Source organism: Harmonia axyridis, chromosome 3 (assembly GCF_914767665.1).
Source record: "Harmonia axyridis chromosome 3, icHarAxyr1.1, whole genome shotgun sequence".
Classification (NCBI taxonomy): domain Eukaryota; kingdom Metazoa; phylum Arthropoda; class Insecta; order Coleoptera; family Coccinellidae; genus Harmonia; species Harmonia axyridis.
The window spans coordinates 63,161,108-63,182,326 of record NC_059503.1 but is presented as its reverse complement, the minus strand read 5'-3'; the positions used below and the strand labels follow the sequence as shown (position 1 = coordinate 63,182,326).

The 21,219-nt window shown below is 35.0% G+C and overlaps 2 long non-coding RNA genes across 2 annotated transcripts; both read right to left on the bottom strand.

Moving 5' to 3' along the window:
* Nucleotides 1-1,168: 1,168 nt before the first annotated feature.
* Nucleotides 1,169-2,138, bottom strand: LOC123676658. Its single transcript, XR_006746985.1, has 2 exons — nt 1,902-2,138; nt 1,169-1,725 (listed from the first exon to the last, which is right to left on the bottom strand). It is a non-coding gene; the product is annotated as an uncharacterized LOC123676658 (long non-coding RNA).
* Nucleotides 2,139-3,008: 870 nt separating this feature from the next.
* LOC123676657 lies at nt 3,009-4,222 on the bottom strand. Its single transcript, XR_006746984.1, has 2 exons — nt 3,756-4,222; nt 3,009-3,369 (listed from the first exon to the last, which is right to left on the bottom strand). It is a non-coding gene; the product is annotated as an uncharacterized LOC123676657 (long non-coding RNA).
* Between the last annotated feature and the right edge of the window lie 16,997 nt (nt 4,223-21,219).

The window sequence follows — 21,219 nt, the reverse complement described above, 5'->3', positions numbered from 1 at the left end:
GAATAGAAGCATAGGGCTAAATACATCCAATCAAGAGACTACTTGATGAATAAAATAATTAACTGTATAAAGGCTATATCCAATCTGAAAATTGATGAAAGAATGATATCGCGTATTGAAGTTTTATTCAAGATTCTTTTGGAATTTGAAAATATATTTTTAAATTCGAAATACAAAGTGATATTTTCAACTTGAAGGCTTTAAATGAGAAAAAATCAGTTCGGTCTTGAAATATTGAAATAATTAACATCTCGTTGACTCGATGCCAGCGTGAGTCAATAATATCCCAAGTTTCAATGAATTTATTTCAATGATTCAGTTGAACAATGTGTATGTATAATGTAAATTTAAAAAGCGAATCCTCAATTTTGTTTCGAGTAGAATTGTTGAATTACGTATTCTTCAAGAACTTGGACTTCTTCGACTCAGTCAAGAGGAACATATCGAAACCACAATTAAGCGGCTGGCTTCTTTTGTTGACTCCGTTTGTTTGTTGTTTTTCTTCAACACTTTCTCACTATACTGATGAGGGCCGAAAGCCCGAAATACGTGTCTATCAGTGCCGTATCTAGGGTGAAAACGATATTTTTATTGAGAACTGGTACAAATATAAAATAAAAGAACAAATAAAAAAAAATAAAAAAAAACTTTTACAAATTGAAAACCACTTACCTAAATTCTGACGAATAGATTTTTTAATACCGAATTCTCGGCTTAAAATACCGAAATAATTTCTGTGAAATGATAGCCCACTGCCTCGTAGAAGAGGCGCGCAAAAAGGCGAACCAAAAAAATAGCGGAATATTTCAGATTCAAACAAATTCCATATCAATTTTTGATGAAGAAAGTACAAAGCTAAAATAATTTTCACTTATGGTTTGGATATTTTCCATGTCTATACAAAATTATTTTAAAAAAGTGGATTTTTTTGAGTAGACTTTTTTGATTGCCTACTGAAATAGTCCTGACCGAACATGAGCATGAGTCTACAATGTAACTACATGAAACTTTTTAGTTACAATTCGATTGTATTGATATTTGTTGAACTATAAAAAATCATCAATTTCAATAGGACTGATTTGACGGTTCAAAACACTTTATCGGCTCATTCTTACGTCAAACGTACCCTGAAAATCAATAATTGGAATCGGTGGAATAAAAATTTATATAAAAGTTACAAATTTTTTCATTTATTATAATAATAATAATAAATTGGATTAAAATGTCCATGGACAGGTGAGAATCACCTAGGCAATGCCTGTTTTGTGTCCTTCTCACCCGTCTGTAATGGAATGTTATAATCAAATAATAAAAATATTCCACATTATTTATATATAATATCATTGAAGAGATCATATTATATGAAATAAGTTAACATTACCTAGACAAACACAAACAATAGTGGGTATTTGTGAGGTTATTAAATTTCTTCTAAATTTACAAATATGAGAAGATATCGATATAATTTCGCAGTTCGAAAAAACAAAACCATGTTATTAAGGTCCCTAAGAAGGAAATATAATTTTTTTCCCTTCTACGATAAAACCCCAGACAGTCACGAGCTAAAACTAACAAACTTTTCTTTCTTGTAACTCTTGATTCAGTAGAAAGAGGAAAAAGTACGTCCCATACCAAATCCATATAAGTACAGGAGGTGTTATATGTTAAAATCAAATGAAGAATATCGAGCATTAGGCCAAAGCTGAAGACGATTACTGCAATGTACTGAAAATTGATATAATTATCAATAAGGTGATAATGATGTTGAAAAGGAATAGTCAAGCATAAGGTATCAAGAAAAGGTTGCACATTTTACTGGTGCAAATTCATATAAGTTTATGTTATAATAAGCGATTCATCAAAATGAAAATGAAATAAAATATACTCAAAGTAGATCTTACCCTAGCAGCCATTTCAAAAATCTATTGATTATTCCTTGTTATTGAAACGATATTATATTCGTCCTCTTTTGTCAAAACAATCGTTTCGATGAAGTAGTATGTGATAGATCACAAAATATTTACATGTGTAGTTATTCTGATTATACTCAATATGAAACATATACATTCCGTGAAATTCATCTTTCCTACTTGGTCTTAGTAGCAATTTGCAAAAGGTTCACTTTCTAGAAAATTAACAAAAAATGGTGAATATAATAACGGATTATTAATTACTGTGGAGGCTATCTGGGATGCATCCATTTTTAAATTTTTAAATTATTAATTGTAATTAAGATATCTTGTTTGAAATTCTGAAAATATTTGTATACAACTGTTGTCAAACACTCAATATAATGTAGCCTGTGATTTTAAGAATCCCTTTTTTTTATCTTGGCTAAAAGAAAACTATTCTTTTTGAGATATATTTCACCTAATGTGAGCTAATATTTTGAAGATTCAATGTCAACATGATACTTATTCACCTTGTTTAAATGTCCTCCATGTAGGGGATATACCCTCATATTTGCAGTTTTCTGGGATTGTTTTGTGGTAGGATGAACTGTGTTTCTAAAAGTGTCAATTAGTCTGCTTCACACAATATTTGATAGACCTTTCATTAACTTGCTTAGTCTCTGAAATAATTCGAAGGTTTTTTATTTCCTCATGAGAAAGTTCCATGTTGTCTAGCTGACCCTTGTCTCCTTTATTTCTCTGAGGTGTTATACTATCCATGTTGCTTTTCGGATGGAGCTTGTTTGGTCTTATCTTCAAACTTCTCATTTGGTGTAGCAGGTTTTCGATATCTGTTTCAGAGTATGGAATTATACCGAATGTTGGGATAGAAAATTATTAAATTATTTGTGTAGAGTAAATTTGAATTTGCACGAACTAAAAAAAAATTACATGGATTTATTATCCTTCATGAATAAAACAAAAAAACGAAATTATTCGAAGTATTAAATGAGACAATTCCAGTAACTGTGAACTTTGAGATTGAGAAAGAATATCCAAAATGACTATGTCCTGGGGACAAAAATTAAAATTCAAGGATACAAATAATTCAGAACACAATTTATATAAAATTTATTCATCATGAAATGGGAACTATTCACAGTATATTCCTTTCAAGATAAGACTCATCACAATAAAAATAAGTGTTTGATACAAGTTATATAATATGCACATGCAGAATTGAAAACGAATGAATATTACATGTATATATCGTTTCTGTTCTATGGACGGGCAAATAATTTGAATCGCAGCTCCTTCATTATCTATGATAATAATACAACCTGTAGGAAATATATCCAACGATTGGTACAACAGCTTGGTGCACAGGAGCAAGACACATCATAAGTATGGACACCAAACCAATATCACTTAGTAATCCGTGCTCTTTGAATATTTCCCTCGGATTTACTAAATTCCACTGTAATGAATTGAAAAATGGTAGAAAAATAATAATTTAAGTTATCCCAATAAATAAATAAATAAAAATAATAAATAAATTATTTAATGAATAATGATTTATGATAATTTCCAATTTTGAACCATTCAGCGATTATTTCGCTTTCAAATATTAACTTTTATTCATATGAATTTGGTGATAAATAAATTAAACATTCATGTTCCCAAAAATATTCAATTCAATCAACAATTTTTTTTCAATTTGCTGAATTTGTGAAAGGTTACTATGAAATTAATGTGTAATATTTATACATATATTTTCAGTATAGTTTATCATTAGATACATAAAAATTCAGTAACATAACCTCTGATTCCATAACAGAAATAAACATTTGAATGAAAACTTACCAATTTGTCTATATTGTCCATGATTTAAAATTCTTAAGGAGCCCTCGGACTGAAAATTAATTTAATGTTATAGAACATTCAGTGTCGAACTGACAATTCAAATGCATCGGAATCAATATATTCGATACATATGTTGTAAAAAAATCTATACACATGAATAAAAAGTTATTGTTTCATGATGAAAATATTCAATTATATGGCGATTTCATAATATCGTTGGTAGCTCAATGTTACTCATTTTCCATTAGATAGAGCTAATGAAGAGGTGAAAGGAACAATTGTAATTTGAATGAAAAACTGAAAGAAGTGAGGTAGGCACTGACGTAAATTTAGGAGTTCTCAAGTGATCCTCATTCATGCTATTTGTACCTTTGAAGAAAGTATAGTTATATAACTGTGGTCTCTAGGGGCGGAATTAACACATGAATGAGTGATCCTGACTTCCCGTCAGTGCTTTCATAATTATTTTCCGATATTTTTTATGGTTCTCACACGAAATGTTGAACACATTTTCTACAGAAAATATATACATAGTTATTCGGGTACTATAGATATCTATTTTTTTTTTGTAATTCTTATGCGTTCTATGGTAAATAAATTCTGGTTAGATTGAAATTCTGCACGAACCTTAAAATTGTTATTTTATATCTACAACCAAAATCTCAACTTAAATGGGATTTGAAATCGCGAAATCTTCTTGAATTTTCGATGCTTCTTGTGAGACGATCTAGAATGAAATTACACAAAGTGTTTGAATTGCAGAATTTAATTCCAAAGAAAAGTGTTGTTTCGAAATTCTGAGAAAAACATCATTTCGAACGACCGTATTCATATGCCATATACAGTCGGATTTGGCCAATTAATGAATTGAATAAATAAATTGAAAAAAATTACAAGACAACACTTTTACAGTGCTAGTCGTTCCTTATAAACTTTGAGATTTTACCACACAAAAAAAATGTGCGAATGAAACATCAATAAAATATATAAAGGGTGTTTTTTTTCGAGGTATATAATTTTAAGTTGGCATTACTGTTCAAGATGGTGACCGATTCAACAGCTGTCAAGTGATTTATTCTCAGTTTGGTTTGGCAATTCATCATGAATAGACTCACGCCTGAACAACGCTCGCAAATAGTGCAATTTCATTTCGAAAATAATGGTTCTGTGCGGAACACGTATCGTGCACTACGTCCATTTTATTTTGTTTAGCGATGAAGCGCACTTCTGGTTGAATTGTCAAAAAACAAAACTGCCGCATTTGGATTGAAGCTAATCCTCAAGTGTATGTAGAAACACCGTTATATCCAGAAAAACTGACTGTTTGGTGCGCTTTGTGGACTGGTGGAATCATTCTTCGAAAACGATGATGGCCAGAACGTTACAGTCAATGGTGATCGGTATAGAGCCATGATTACTAACTTTTTTATTCCTGAATTGAACAACCATGATGTCCAGGAGCTGTGGTTCCAACAAGACGGCGCAACATGTCACACAGCTCGTGCCACAATCGATTTATTGAAAGAATCGTTTGGTGACCGCCTAATTTCACGTTTTGGACCTGTGAATTGGCCTCCAAGATCTTGTGATTTAACACCGCTAGACTACTTTCTGTGGGGCTATGTAAAGTCATTGGTCTATGCGGATAAGCCACAAACCCTTGACCATTTGGAAGACAACATTCGCCGTGTTATTGCCGATATACGGCCACAAATGTTCGAAAAAGTCATCGAAAATTGGACGTCCAGATTGGACTACATCCAAGCCAGCTGTGGCGGTCATATGCCAGAAATCCTATTTAAGATGTAATGTCACAAGATTATCTTGCGGATAAATAAAATTCATGTCATTCGATTAATCCATCGTTGTTTTATGCAATTTAAAGTTCTATAGCTCTAAAAAAAACACCCTTTGCATAAGGGTAGGCAAATTTCGATATTCTAGCACTACAACTTTTAAATCAGAGGAGACAGACAAAATTTGATACTTGATACCCCATTCTTGTTCTCTTTTTGGCCACCTTTTTTTGTTTTCGAGTTACAAGTGAAAATTGGAAAAATGGCGATATCGAAAAAAAGTATATCGCCGCTAATACTGATGATAAAGTTCTGAAAAACAATATACAGGCACTTCTTTATGTCGAATCTAGTGGCGTGGTCATCGTTTTTAGAGTAATTTTTGATGACTTAACTATGACCTAAAGTTATGTTTTTTTTTAATTGAAACACTAGATTTCTGTGCCATGTTTTCAAAGCTTCTTTTAATGATTTCATAAATATACAACATGCTATGGTTTCTATGAACATAAATAATAGAAAATGGTCAACAACCTTATTTCATCTGAGTTTGAACTCTGAAATGGTTTCAACAATTGATGAGCACAATAGAGAAAAATAGGGCTTCCTAAAAAAAATAGCGTCAATCAACTACAACTCTGATTATACTATGGACATTATCAACCATTCAATCAGGTGCATCTCAAACTTAGGCCTTCAGGGTTGAAAGTTACAACAACTTCGTCATACCTGAATATGCATGGGGTTTTCAAAATGATATTCTACATTGAACGTTGAAACCGAGGTTGAAAACACACAAGAATTATTATAAGCTCTCAAATTTATTTATTAGCTATTAGCATGTAGACGCAAAGCAGGTTTCAACAAAATCTGAACGACCAATCAATACTTTATTTCAGTTTGAATTCTTCAATGAATCTCCGAAATTTTACTACTTCCCTGATGGAAATTCTAGTTGTATATGGGATACAACTAGAATTTCCATCAGGGAAGTAGTAAAATTTCCAAGATTCATTCAAGAATTCAAACTGAAATAAAGTATTGATTGGTCGTTCAGATTATATTCATTTTATATCCTAAGCGTTTGGCAGATTTGAACAGTATAAAAGAGAGCTCCAATCCTGCCGACAATGATGACTTCTATATATTATTCAGTCCACTCTGAAGGGGAAGCAGCCGGAATTCATAAGTAGCTGAATCTGGATCCACTTTAATAAGGCTAAAAGTTGAATTAGGTTACGGAGGTTCCGGATTCCGAACACGTTTGCACTTTCTTCTGTCTTTGTTGGGCTTTGGGTGTGATCACTGAATTACTTGGGTTGCGCTGGACACGACAAGGGTAAACTCTGAATGTCCAAGGATATAATAGAATAATGAAAAAGTTCTTTCTACTGCTAACACTAAACGAAAAGTTGACGTGAATATAATGAAATGGTTGAGACAATGAATTTATTCATTAAAATTGACACTTAACTGGTTATACGGAGTATACCAGTCTCCTCACCATATTTAAGTCATCATATCTCCCACAGCAAACGGCTGTCAATGCTGAAATTTGCAGTACCTTCCTATAACTATCTGAATGCTGTAACCACAGTGAGTTTTTTCATGCCCTTCTAGAGAAGGGCAAAATCTCAGCACGTCTTCCGGATCATTGGTCTAAATACACTGAAGACTATTTCAAAACAAAATACACTGCGCAAAAAAATTAACGCACATTATGGAAATCTCAAATTTATTCTACAACTGAAGGTGTTCTCAATGATAATTATTTTTATCAGAATTATGCATGCATATCTTATCCACTTTCAACGTTTTTCTTCAATACAGATGTTTTTTCCCAGCAGGAATAAAAAAAGATGAGATTATCAAATTTTGAATGTATTGGCTCCATTCTGAAATCAGTTGTTCTCGATCAAATCTAGTGATCAATAGTTTTTCTTTCGTTTGATTTTCTACACTCGATCGCTATGCAACGCGAAACACGCAATTTGACCCAAGAGTAATGTGCCCAAGCGGTAGTTTTGCTAGAAAAAATGTGGACATACACAAGAATCGCTGAAAGGTTTGGAGTTTTCCATACAAGTGTGTCCAGAATGTTGCAGCGATTCAGGGAGACAGGTATTAATGTCCGAAGACCAGGACAGGGTAGACCACGGGGAACAACTGCCATTCAGGAAGGTTACTTGAGAGTTCCTTCGTTGAGACAACGGTTTGCAACCGCTCGCCTCCTTCAAAATCATCTTGAGCAAACTCATGGGGTGCAAATTAGCACTCAGAGAATATGATTTAAGGCCTCGTGTCGCGGCAAGAGGCCCATCTCTCACCCCAGCCCAACGAAGGGCGCGTTTGGATTTTGCGAGAGAAAATATCCATTGGGAAGAGGCTGATTGGGAAAGAGTTCTCTTCACAGATGAGTCTAGATTCTGCCTCTACCATTGTGATCGACGTTTTCTTGTATAGAGACGTCCACATGAAAGATATGCTCAGTGCAATTTCCTGAATACTACTGGTTTCGAGGGAGGATCGATTATGGTATGGGGTGGAATATCTTTGACTGCTCGCACAGACCTAGTGGTCGTTGATAATGGAGCTATGAATGCTGATAGGTATATAAGGAACATTCTTGACGAGCATGTAGTGCCATTTGCCCCATACATTGGTGAAAATTTCATTTTTATGGACGATAATGCCAGACCCCATCGAGCGCGCATCGTTCAGGAGTACCTTGAAGAGGTTGAAGTCTCTCGAATGGAATGGCCAGCAATAAGTCCAGATCTCAATCCGATTAAGCAGGTTTGGGACAACCTCAATAGAAGGCTAAGAAGTTCAGAAAATCATCCAGCTACTCTTAATGACTTAGGAATCCAACTCAGAGAAATCTGGGAAGGATTAGATCAGAACATTTTAAGATCACACATTTTGAGTATGAACCGTCGTTGTCGAGCTGTAATTAACGCAAGGGGTGGAAACACCAAGTATTAAATCACTTATCAGCATTCCAGTATTTTGAAAATTGTTTATTTTTCTTTTTTCACATAAGATTCGGTGAAATCCTGAATTTTCTTCCATTTAATGTGTTTTATTTTGTTTAAAACCTTCCCGAGAGAGTTATAAAGTCAGTGTAGAGTTAACTTTCATTAAAATTGAGATTTTCAGAATGTGCGTTAATTTTTTTGCGCAGTGTATTTGTTTTCATTGTATCCTTGGTATTAATTTTCATTCCATATAAGCAATCATTTGACACCCCATGTAATTTTTATTGGGATACAATGATCTCCAATATGACAAACTATCTCTGTCCTGAAGACATTCGTCTATGCTGTAGTAGTCCTTTTTTTTTGAGTCATTCCTTCAGTCTTGTTTTGAATAACTTCTTTTCATATTTTCAAAATCCGAAGGTAGCTTGTTATATACTTTTATGGCTGTGTGATTGATAAGAAGCTGGAAGGTCACTCTGTGATGCTGTGGGGCAAGACCGTTCACATTCTGGGTGGAATAAGAATGGTTGAAATTTTTTTTCTGAAATTTCTCTATATAATCCTTCACAAAGTGAATAAAGTATAATATAAGAAGTGAAGGCAAGTAATTATTGACTCCCCGACAAAAACATATAAGGTAGTTCGTCCATGAGGATTTCTTCTGCTAAACAAAAAAAAATTACAGAATGAAAACTTTTCTCACACCAGTTTTAAAATCATTGAAATATTGAAGATCAGATTGAAGTGTATTTTTCATTTATAATAAGAACTTATGGCTTATGGAAATGAGCCTCCAACAAACAGAGTCAAGATTTTTCCTAGTTCAGTAGATTTTACCTAAATTTTCAACTCCTCCTCGGGTCCTCAACAATGTTATGCATAAATCAAACAGACCGCTTAATGAACCGGGAGAACTGGAAGAAGAAAAGACCTTTTCATTTCCTGACGATAAACATAATAACCATCTATCTTGTAGGAATAAAGAGAGAAAAAGAGCAGTTGCGATTTCCCAAGCTCTGGTAGTGTCGAGTATTATTTGAAATTTTCATCATGGAATAAGATAATTGAGGGTATTCAACATCTTCGCTTCAACGGAAATTTATGTTTCAATATCAAGGTATCATATTGAAAGATGAACGTCATGTTGAATTTATTATTAGGTACTTGAATGTTTATAACATATCAACGATGTTGTGAAAAACAACAAAAACAATTGCGTTTTCTATCTGGAAATAATTCATTCCATTCTCTTGATATTTATTATTTTTGTATTTACAATTTTTCATGAAATCGGTATTTTACAAATTTAGTTCATTCCTGTGAATTATTTTGATTCAACAGATAAATTCATGATTACCGATTACCAATAGAGTTACGTTAATATTCAATCATGAAGCAAATTTAATTATGGAATATTAAAATATTTTAGTTGTGAGATGAAACAGGCACAGTTTAATCTGATTCAATTTGTTTTTTCGGGTTTTCGGAATATATTACATGGAAAGTAGAGTTTTTTTGATTTCTATCCATTAGAGTTTCATGTGTAAATAATTCGTCAGAAAGGATAATAAATTAATACAAATTAACAAATGGCGATAAATTTTCATTGGTGTGTGTCGATAGCACAATTCTCATGAGAAAATTTCTATAACACTAGATGAATTTTATGAAACAGTTCCTTCTATAGATTTGGCTATGTGAATTTTTTTGAGTTAGTGGAATATCATTTGTTGCCTCAGATTATGAAAATATTTTTTTTACATGTTCCAGTCAAAGACCAAAATTGATAGAATTCATTGGAAAGAGGTGGAGTTTGCGTTTAAAACCCAACTATTTCGATTCAGATAAGCAATTTCTGCAACTCTTCCACCTACATAATTCTTTCTCGGGACAGTGCCATCTGTTCCATTTCATTCATTGCTGTGTTTACTTCTTTTATTACAGACCTACAGCTACAGTGTAATGCTCTTAAAGTATGTTATGTTCCTTTATATGGGGTATGAGCAAATCTGAAATAATATTTATGATTATGGCGACGTATAATATGGAAACATATCATGCCACTTAGTTGCAAAGTCTGTTCGTATATTAGACCACATGAGGATTTGAAATTTACCTCCTAGCAGTATCCTCACTGTTCAAATATTCCTTTTAAGGATAAATTCTGTTGAAAAAGTTGCGAGGTTTTCGGTAGTTCTGAAGAAGTTTTTTTTAGAGCTATAAAACTTCAAATTGCAATGAAACAACGATGGATTATTCGATTGACATGAATTTTATTTATCCGCAAGATAATCTTGTGGCATTACATTTTAAATATGATTTCTGGCATATGGCCGCCACGGCTGGCTCGGATGTAGTCCAATCTGGACGTCCAATTTTCGATGACTTTTTACAACATTTGTGGCCTTATATCGGCCATAACACGGCGAATGTTGTCTTCCAAATGGTCAAGGGTTTGTGGCTTATCAGCATAGACCAATGACTCTACATAGCCCCACAGAAAGTAGTCTAGCGGTGTTGAATCACAAGATCTTGGAGGTCAATTCATAGGTCCAAAACGTGAAATTATACGGTCACCAAACGTGTCTTTCAATAAATCGATTGCGGCACGAGCTATGTGACATGTTGCGCCGCCTTGTTGGAACCACAGCTCCTGGACATCATGGTTGTTCAATTCAGGAATGAAAAAGTTAGTAATCATGGCTCTATACCGATCACCATTTATTTGTAACGTTCTGGCCATCATCGTTTTTGAAGAAGTACGGACCAATGATTCCACCAGCCCATAAAGCGCACCAAACAGTCAGTTTTTCTGGATGTAACGGTATTTCGACATACACTTGAGGATTAGCTTCACTCCAAATGCGGCAGTTTTGTTTGTTGATGTAGCCATTCAACCAGAAGTGTGCTTCATCGCTAAACAAAATAAAATGGAAGTAGGGCTCGCATTCCGCACAGAACCATTATTTTCGAAATGAAATTGCACTATTTGCAAGCGTTGTTCAGGCCGTGAGTCTATTCATGATGAATTGCCGAACCAAACTGAGAATAAATCACTTGACAACTGTTGAATCGGTCGCCATCTCGAACAGTAATGCCAACTTAAAGTTATATACCTCGAAAAAAAACACCCTTTAGTTCTTTTTTCCAGCCCCTTATTTCATCCTTCATTTGAATTGAAAAACCAGTGAATTAATGTCAAATTGGAAGAAAAATTGACCTTTAATTCTTATTTTACCAATGAAGGGGGTTGACCAGATAATTGGGTCGTTTGAACAATTGATAAAATTTTCGATCAATATGTACCAAATGTCATATATCAACTCCAGTTTCGGGTGGAATATCACATAATAGTTCAATACCCTCATATACGTAGGCATCATAACTGATTGATAATTTCTATAGAGTGGGTGTTCCATTCTGTTCTTCTCTTGCAGCGAATGAATTTATTTTGGGACCATTTCGATATTGTTAGTGCAAATTAACTGAGTGAGATGAATTAGAATAATATTATGCATAATATGAAGTTGTTATTATATTCAGGATGAATGTTTAATATTCATGAGCAGATTTCATCAGCTGCTCATCATGAGAGATGGAATATATACATTAACAGACAGGACAGAATATTTCGATGAAAAAACTAATCAAACTTCCTGATTAAATTACTCTGGACGAGATTCGTTTTGATTGATTCAGTCCAACTTTTTCAATAGGAAATGAGTCGACTATATTCATTCAATGTATATTGGATATCTGTATATTATTGGAATAATGTCGACTAATTTGTTTGAATAGAATATTTTATTTTTCTCCAATTACCATGATTTTTTGAGAAAAGCTTGAATCTTTCCAATGGAATAATTCCAATCATCCTTTTCTTACATGGTTTATTGTCTTTTTGTATTTTGCTCATTCTATCAGTTGAATTGTTACAAATAGATATAGATAGTGAATATGTAATTTCTTCAATGAAAGAAATGACATATTCACTTGAAATACACTGCGCAAAAGAATTAACGCACATTATGGAAATCTCAAATTTATTCTACAACTGAAGGTGTTCTCAATGATAATTATTTTTATCAGAATTATGCATGCATATGTTATCCACTTTCAACGTTTTTCTTCAATACAAATGTTTTTTCCCAGCAGGAATGAAAAAGGAGAGATTATCAGATTTTGAATGTATTGGCTCCATTCTGAAATCAGTTGTTCTCGATCAATTCTAGTGATCAATAGTTTTTTCGTTTGATTTTCTACACTCGATCGCTATGCAACGCGAAACACGCCATTTGACCCAAGAAAAATGTGCCCAAGCGGTAGTTTTGCGAGAAGAAGGGTGGACATACACAAGAATTGCAGAAAGGTTTGGAGTTTGCCATACAAGTGTGTCCAGAATGTTGCAGCGATTCAGAAAGACAGGTATGAATGCCCGAAGACCAGGACAGGGTAGACCACGGGTAATAACTACCATTCAAGAACGTTACTTGAGAGTTTCTTCGTTGAGACAACAGTTTGCAACCGCTCGCCTCCTTCAAAATCAGCTTGAGCAAACTCATGAGGTGCAAATTAGCACTCAGATAATGAGAAATCGCCTCAGAGAATATTATTAAACGCCTTATGTCGCGGAAAGAGGCCCAGCTCTTACCCCAGCCCATCGAAGGGCGCGTTTGCGAGAGAGCATATACATTGGGAAGAGGCTGATTGGGAAAGAGTTCTCTTCACAGATGAGTCTAGATTCTGCCTCTACCATTGTGATCGACGTTCCCTTGTATACAGACGTCCACATGAAAGATATGCTCAGTGCACTCTTTCCCAATCAGTCTCTTCCCAATGGATATGCTCTCTCGCAAAATCCAAACGCGCCCTTCGATGGGCTGGGGTAAGAGCTGGGCCTCTTGCCGCGACACGAGGCCTTAAATCATATTCTCTGAGGCGATTTCTTATTGTCTCAGTGCTAATTTGCACCTCATGAGTTTGCTCAAGCTGATTTTGAAGGAGGCGAGTGGTTGCAAACCATTGTCTCAACAAAGAAACTCTCAAGTAACGTTCTTGTTACCCGTGGTCTACCCTGTCCTGGTCTTCGGACATTCATACCTGTCTCCTTGAATCGCTGCAACATTCTGGACACACTTGTATGGGAAACTCCAAACCTTTCTGCAATTCTTGTGTTTGTCCACCCTTTTTCTCGCAAAACTACCGCTTGGGCACATTCCTCTTGGGTCAAATTGCGTGTTTTGCGTTGCATAGCGATCGAGTGTAGAAAATCGAACGAAAGAAAATCACTAAAATTGATCGAGAACAACTGATTTCAGAATGGAGCCAATACATTCGAAATCTGATAATCTCATCTTTTTTATTCCTGCTGGGAAAAAACATCTGTATTGAAGAAAAACGTTGAAAGTGGATAACATATGCATGCATAATTCTGATAAAAATAATTATCATTGAGAACACCTTCAGTTGTAGAATAAATTTGAGATTTCCATAATGTGCGTTAATTCTTTTGCGCAGTGTATTTTATGTTACTCTCAAACGATATATTACGGCCATAGTTCAAGGTGTGTTTTTTTTTTCAGGTAATTTCTTGACGCCAGACATGAGTTTCCGAAATTCTGACCCAAACCACACCGCTTGACGTATTTTCAGCAAATTTAGATTACTACAAGGTAAGTTTTCAACTGGTTTATGTGGTAATTGAGTTTTCGAAGTTATGATTACGGTTTATAGTGGAATGATAATTTTTCAGAATAACTCGCAGGAAGGATGCAAATTACGATTTTCCCTATTGCGGTTATGTACAGAGCGGGATTCTGTTCCATTTGTGCATTTTCGGGCGCCGAATTATTTCAGCCAAGTTTTGTTTCAAATGATAATGTTCAACTCACTGATGAATAATCCTCGGTGGAATTATTTGAACAAAATGACATCCTTAATGATTCATAGAATGAAATACACTGCGCCAAAAAATTGACGCACATTCTGAAAATCTCAATTTTAATGAAAGTTAACTCTACATTGACTTTACAACTTTTTTTTTTATGTTCTCTCGGAAAGGTTTTGAACGAAACAAGACACATTAAATGGAAGAAAAATTCAGGATTTCACCGAATCTTATGTGAAAGAAGAGAAATAAACAATTTTCAAAATATTGGAATGCTGATAAGTGATTTAATACTTGGTATTTCCACCCCTTGCGTTAATGACAGCTCGGCAACGACGGTTCATACTCAAAATGAGTGATCTTTAAAGGTTCTGATCTAATCCTTCCCAGATTTCTCTGAGTTGTATTCCTAAGTCATTGAGAGTAGCTGGATGATTTTCTGAACTTCTCAGCCTTCTATTGAGGTTGTCCTAAACCTGCTCAATCGGATTGAGATCTGGACTTCTTGCTGGCCATTCCATTCGAGAGACTTCAACCTCTTCAAGGTACTCCTGAACGATGCGCGCACGATGGGGTCTGGCATTATCGTCCATGAAAATGAAATTTTCACAAATATATGGGGCAAATGGCACTACATGCTCTTCAATAATGTTCCTTATATACCTATCAGCATTCATAGCTCCACTATCAACGACCACTAGGTCTGTGCGAGCAGTCAAAGATATTCCACCCCATTACCATAATCGATCCTCCCCCGAAACCAGTAATATTCAGGAAATTGCACTGAGCATATCTTTCATGTCGACGTCTGTATACAAGGGAACGTCGATCACAATGGTAGAGGCAGAATCTAGACTCATCTTTGCAGATAACTCTTTCCCAATTAGCCTCTTCCCAATGGATATGCTATCTCGCAAAATCCAAACGCGCCCTTCGGTGAGCTGGGGTAAGAGCTGGGCCTTTTGCCGCGACACAAGGCCTTAATCATATTCTCTTGGGCGATTTCTTATTGTCTGACTGCTAATTTGCACCTCATGAGTCTGCTCAAGCTGATTTTGAAGGAGGCGAGCGGTTGCAAACCGTTGTCTCAACGAAGAAACTCTCAAGTAACGTTCTTGAATGGCAGTTGTTACCCGTGGTCTACCCTGTCCTGGTCTTCGGACATTCATAACTGTCTTCCTGAATCGCTGCAACATTCTGGACACACTTGTATGGGAAACTCCAAACCTTTCTGCAATTCTTGTGTATGTCCACCCTTCTTCTCGCAAAACTACCGCTTGGGCACATTTCTCTTGGGTCAAATTACGTGTTTCGCGTTGCATAGCGATCGAGTGCAGAAAATCAAACGAAAGAAAAACTATTGATCACTTGAATTGATCGAGAACAACTGATTTCAGAATGGAGCTAATACATTCAAAATCTGATAATCTCATCTTTTTTATTTCTGCTGGGAAAAAACATCTGTATTGAAGAAAAACGGAGAAAGTGGATAACATATGCAAAATCTGTAATTGATCCAAAAATGACTTCGAATTGAATACAAAAATGATTACATAATATCATCTTCACATCAAAAAAATTTTGATTCCCGCTAATCGAATACTTATTTCAAGGTGCATAGACTGATAGAGTTGTTAATACTGGTGCTGGAAATCACGAAGCGATTTATTGTATCTGTCATCACGAACACCATGAAGGTTCCCACTATGAGTGAGATTCACACATTCATGATGATTTCCGGTGATGATCTTCTTAATCTCGCCTCTGTAGCCTCTCTACCTCATTTGAAGACGTATATGATACATCTAATTTTAAAGACAGTTTCAAACGGTTTTTTGGTAATCGGTATTCTAGAGTTTCTGTTGAACTCAGCTTGTCCTATCAAACACGAAAAAAATCTGAACAACCGGAAGACACTGTGGAAAATATTCTCATTGGCTATTCCAACAATTAGCATCTGTTGAGGCTTAGGAAACTTTACCTTTCAAAAAAGAAGTAGTACAAGATATTGCTCAACCAGAACAAATTTAATTTCCATAAAAGTCTCGTAGATTGTTCTTGTAGCAAGGTTAAAACAATATGGAATATTGTGCAGAAGGAGATTGCTAGCAAGTGCTGCCATAGTAACGTTAATTTGAATGTAAATGAGAGAATTTATTGTGATGAGCTAGAGGTAGTTGATACTGTCTGTGAATGTTTTTCCACTATTTGTTCTTCCAGTTTGAGTCAGCATTCTCAAGATAGTTTGTTTAGTTCATGTACGACTCAGCCACTATCAGTTCAAAATTTCTTCTTCTTTCCAGTAGGTGCTGATAAGGTTTATGCCGTTATATAGGGTGTTTTTGTTCGAGGTATATAACTTTAAGTTGGCATTTCTGTTCAAGATGGCGACCGATTTAACAGCTGTCAAGTGATTTATTCTCAGTTTGGTTTGGCAATTTATCATGAATAGACTCACGACTGAACAACGCTTGCAAATAGTGCAATTTTATTTCGAAAATAATGGCTCTGTGCGGAATACGTATCGCGCACAACGTCCATTATATTTTGTTTAGCGATGAAGCGCACTTCTGGTTGAATGGCTACGTTAACAAACCGCATTTGGAGTGAAGCTAATCCTCAATTGTATGTCGAAACAACGTTACATCCAGAAAAACTGACTGTTTGGTGAGCTTTATGGGCAGGTGGAATCATTGGCCGTACTTCTTCAAAAACGATGATGGCCAGAACGTTACAGTCAATGGTGATCGGTATAGAGCCATGATTACTAACTTTTTCATTCCTGAATTGAACAACCATGAAGTCCAGGAGCTGTGGTTCCAAAAAGATGGCGCAACATGTCACACAACTCGTGCCACAATCGATTTATTGAAAGACACGTTTGGTGACCGCCTAATTTCACGTTTAAGACCTGTGAATTGGCCTCCAAGATCTTGTGATTTAACACCACTAGACTACTTTCTGTGGGGCTATGTGAAGTTATTGGTCTATACGGATAAGCCACAAACCCTTGACCATTTGGAAGACAACATTCGCCGTGTTATTGCCGATATACGGCCACAAATGTTGTAAAAAGTCATCGAAAATTGGACGTCCAGATTGGACTACATCCGAGCCAGCCGTGGCGGTCATATGCCATAAATCATATTTAAAATGTAATGCCACAAGATTATCTTGCGGATAAATAAAATTCATGTCAATCGAATGATCCATCGTTGTTTTATTGCATTGTAAAGTTCTATAGCTCTAAAAAAAAACACCATTTATATAGCAGTGGGTACGATATGATTTCCATTGAAGTTCTGAAAGCTCTTTAATTTAATATCTCCGAGCATCTCGCCCACCTGATCAACTTATCGGTCTCTTCAGGTAAATTTCCTTATGTCTTTAAAATCGCTTAGGTTATCCTCGCATATAAGAAGAAAACAGTTGACGACATTTCAAATTATCATCCTATATATTTTTTGAGCACTTAATCGAAAGTCATAGAGAAGTTGGCATTCAATTGGATTTTGAATAATTTGAATACCTAAGTTCTCATTAATTACTGAAAGCCAGCATGCCTTCCGACTCGACCGATCGACTAATACAGCTGCTTGTGATATTGCTTAATTTCGTTTGCGATTGCCTTGATTGCGGATTCTATGTTTCACGGTTTTTTTTTTGTGAATCAAGTGCATTCGCTTTGATTTCGAGTTCATTCTGGCCAAATTATACAGCCTCGGATTTCCAACGGATTATTGAGTTTTGCCTGCATTTTCATACTGCATAGTTTATTGTAAAGGGTGTTTTTTTTAGAGCTATAGAATTTTAAATTGCAATAAAACAACGATGGATTATTCGATTGACATGAATTTTATTTATCCGTAAAATAATCTTGTGGCATTACATTTTAAATATGATTTCTGGCATATGACCGCCACGGCTGGCTCGGATGTAGTCCAATGTGGACGTCCAATTTTCGATGATTTTTTAGAACATTAGTGGCCGTATATCGGCAATAACGCGCCGAATGTTGTCTTCCAAATGGTCAAGGGTTTGTGGCTTATCCGCATAGACCAATCACTTTACATAGCCCCACAGAAAGTAGTCTAGCGGTGTTGAATCACAAGATCTTGGAGGCCAATTCACAGGTCCAAAACGTGAAATTAGGCGGTCACCAAACGTGTCTTTCAATAAATCGATTGTGGCATGAGCTGTGTGACATGTTGCGCTGTCTTGTTGGAACCATAGCTCCTGGACATCATGATTGTTCAATTCAGGAATGAAAAAGTCAGTAACATTGGCTCTATACCGATCACCATTGACTGTAACGTTCTGGCCATCATCGTTTCTGAAGAAGTACGGACCAATGATTCCACCAGCCCATAAAGCGCACCAAACAGTCAGTTTTTCTGGATGTAACGGTGTTTCGACATACACTTGGGGATTAGCTTCGCTTCAAATGCGACAGTTTTGTTTGTTGACTTAGCCATTCAACCAGAAGTGCGCTTCATCGCTAAACAAAATAAAATGGACGTAGTGCGCGATACGTATTCCGCACAGAACCATTATTTTCGAAATAAAATTGCACTATTTGCAAGCGTTGTTCAGGCGTGAGTCTATTCATGATGAATTGCCAAACCAAACTGAGAATAAATCACTTAACATCTGTTAAATCGGTCGCCATGAACAGTAATGCCAATTTAAAGTTATATACCTCGAAAAATAACACCCGTTATTACACTTCAATGATACACTGGATATTGGTAATCCTTATCCGAATTTTAAGCTTTCTAGTTTCAAGTTCAAGTTTGTACTTTTTGATATGATCGGCAACATCGCAGCGCTGAAAATATTTTAGATCTGTAGATCAGTGCTTCCTACCTAAAACACTAAATTTTCCATAAAATTGTAGGTATCTTGCGTTCTCCGTAAAAGCACAATCGAGAGTGGCTCACCCTGTATCTTGATAAAGTCCAAGTGAATCAATTGCAGAGAATCTGGAAAAAATGTTATGCCCATTTAGAAGTAGCGCTCCTGTTTATACTCATAACGAAAAATTCGGAACTTACATTTCGAACAATATGTGCCCGTGAAAATACTCCCCAAATGTGCCAAATGATTCGAAGAAGTAATTCGTTCTCATAAAAGCGGATGGAAAATTGCCAGCTACCCCAACTTTCCTCTCGATATCATTCGTTATTGTCCGTAAAGACATTAATAACGTTGATATCGAGAATAGCCTATAAATTATATCGTCTTATTTCTGTTCAGACTTTTTCATGCGCCTCGATCTAGTTAATACTCATTTCTTTTCCTAGATGGAGAGTGTTATTGCATTAAATTTTTAGTAAACTGGGACATCCAAAACGATTTCAGAGATTTGTACCTATAACTTGCTTGACTTCTGAACTCAAATCTTGATACAAAAATGTTATGCTCATAACACTTTTTTTTCAATATGTTATCCTGCACATAATATTTTTCGTTTTTCAGTTAAAATGAAAAAAAGATATGTGTGAAAAGAAATTTGACATATATATCTATCCATCACAAAATTCGTGTTATTTGCAAATGAAAAAATTCCATCTTCGGAGAAGAAAAGTATGAAAATGTGAGAAACCCAATTATTTTCTTATGAAATAATTATGTTCTGAGTGCTTCTATGTATATTAATTTTTCCAGTAATTAAGAATATTCTTTACTAGCGTTCTACAGGGTGATTGTCAACTTTATTTTTCGAAGAACAAAAAAATAGATGTAACAATATTCATTTTCTAAATAGAATATAGGTAGATAGTTATTTGGACTGTTTCCATCATGATGATGGAAACAGCCCAAATAACTATCTAACATATAGTCCATCATCAATATCAAGACAACAACTAGAATATAGGTAAGCTTTAGATGAAAGTGGCAAGACTTATTGTTTACAGATCTCATTTTTATATTCAATAGGCCAAATGTCGGCTATGTTGGTTATCTGTTTATTTTTCATCTCCATTCCATAAATATCCTAAATTCAGTAATTCTCCATAGAATTTTTGGAATTAATTTCAGCTGGGAAAATCTTGAGTTTTGAAGAATTTGAATTGTACAAGTTCATGATCTTCTTATGAACACCCTGTACATTTTTGGTCCAAACCGCAAAGGGTCATATAATACTACGTAATTGCAGAATAGAAAAAGAAAAACATTTTATCGAAATAAGTTTTTTCTGGCGAAAATTCTAAAAAATGTGAGTGACTACTACTTTGGCGGTTGTATGACTGTGATTAGTTTTATTATGAATGACCTATGAGTTTCGTGTTCACCGTGTACCTACTACCTCAGAAATCCATTTGAAGAAAGATCCAAACTTAGGATTGAAACGACGACAATTCAAAAAGATTTTTTTTTTATTTTCCTTGTCCTCAAGCTACTAACCCATTATTCTGATTCAATTCAAAGACACAAAAAACAAAATTATATTATCAAGAAATAATTTTTCCTTAATTTTTGCTGATATTTCATTGGGATCTCACCCATCAAAAGAATTCAGATTCCAAAAGTCAAAATAGTTATTACAGAAAAGGGAGAAAAAATATCGACAAATATTTAAACTTTTTGAAGAGTGATGACGTTTCATTCTCATGATAAATGACGTCTCTTCTTATTACATTTTTAGTGGTTCATTTCATTACTCTCATTCTTCATATTGAAGTACTTCGAACATAGATAGTATAAAGCACAAAAGCTATAGAGAGATGAATCTTCTCGAAGGATTGGGAAAAAAACAGATACAAATTCAGTTCAAATTCAAATTCAAGATACATATT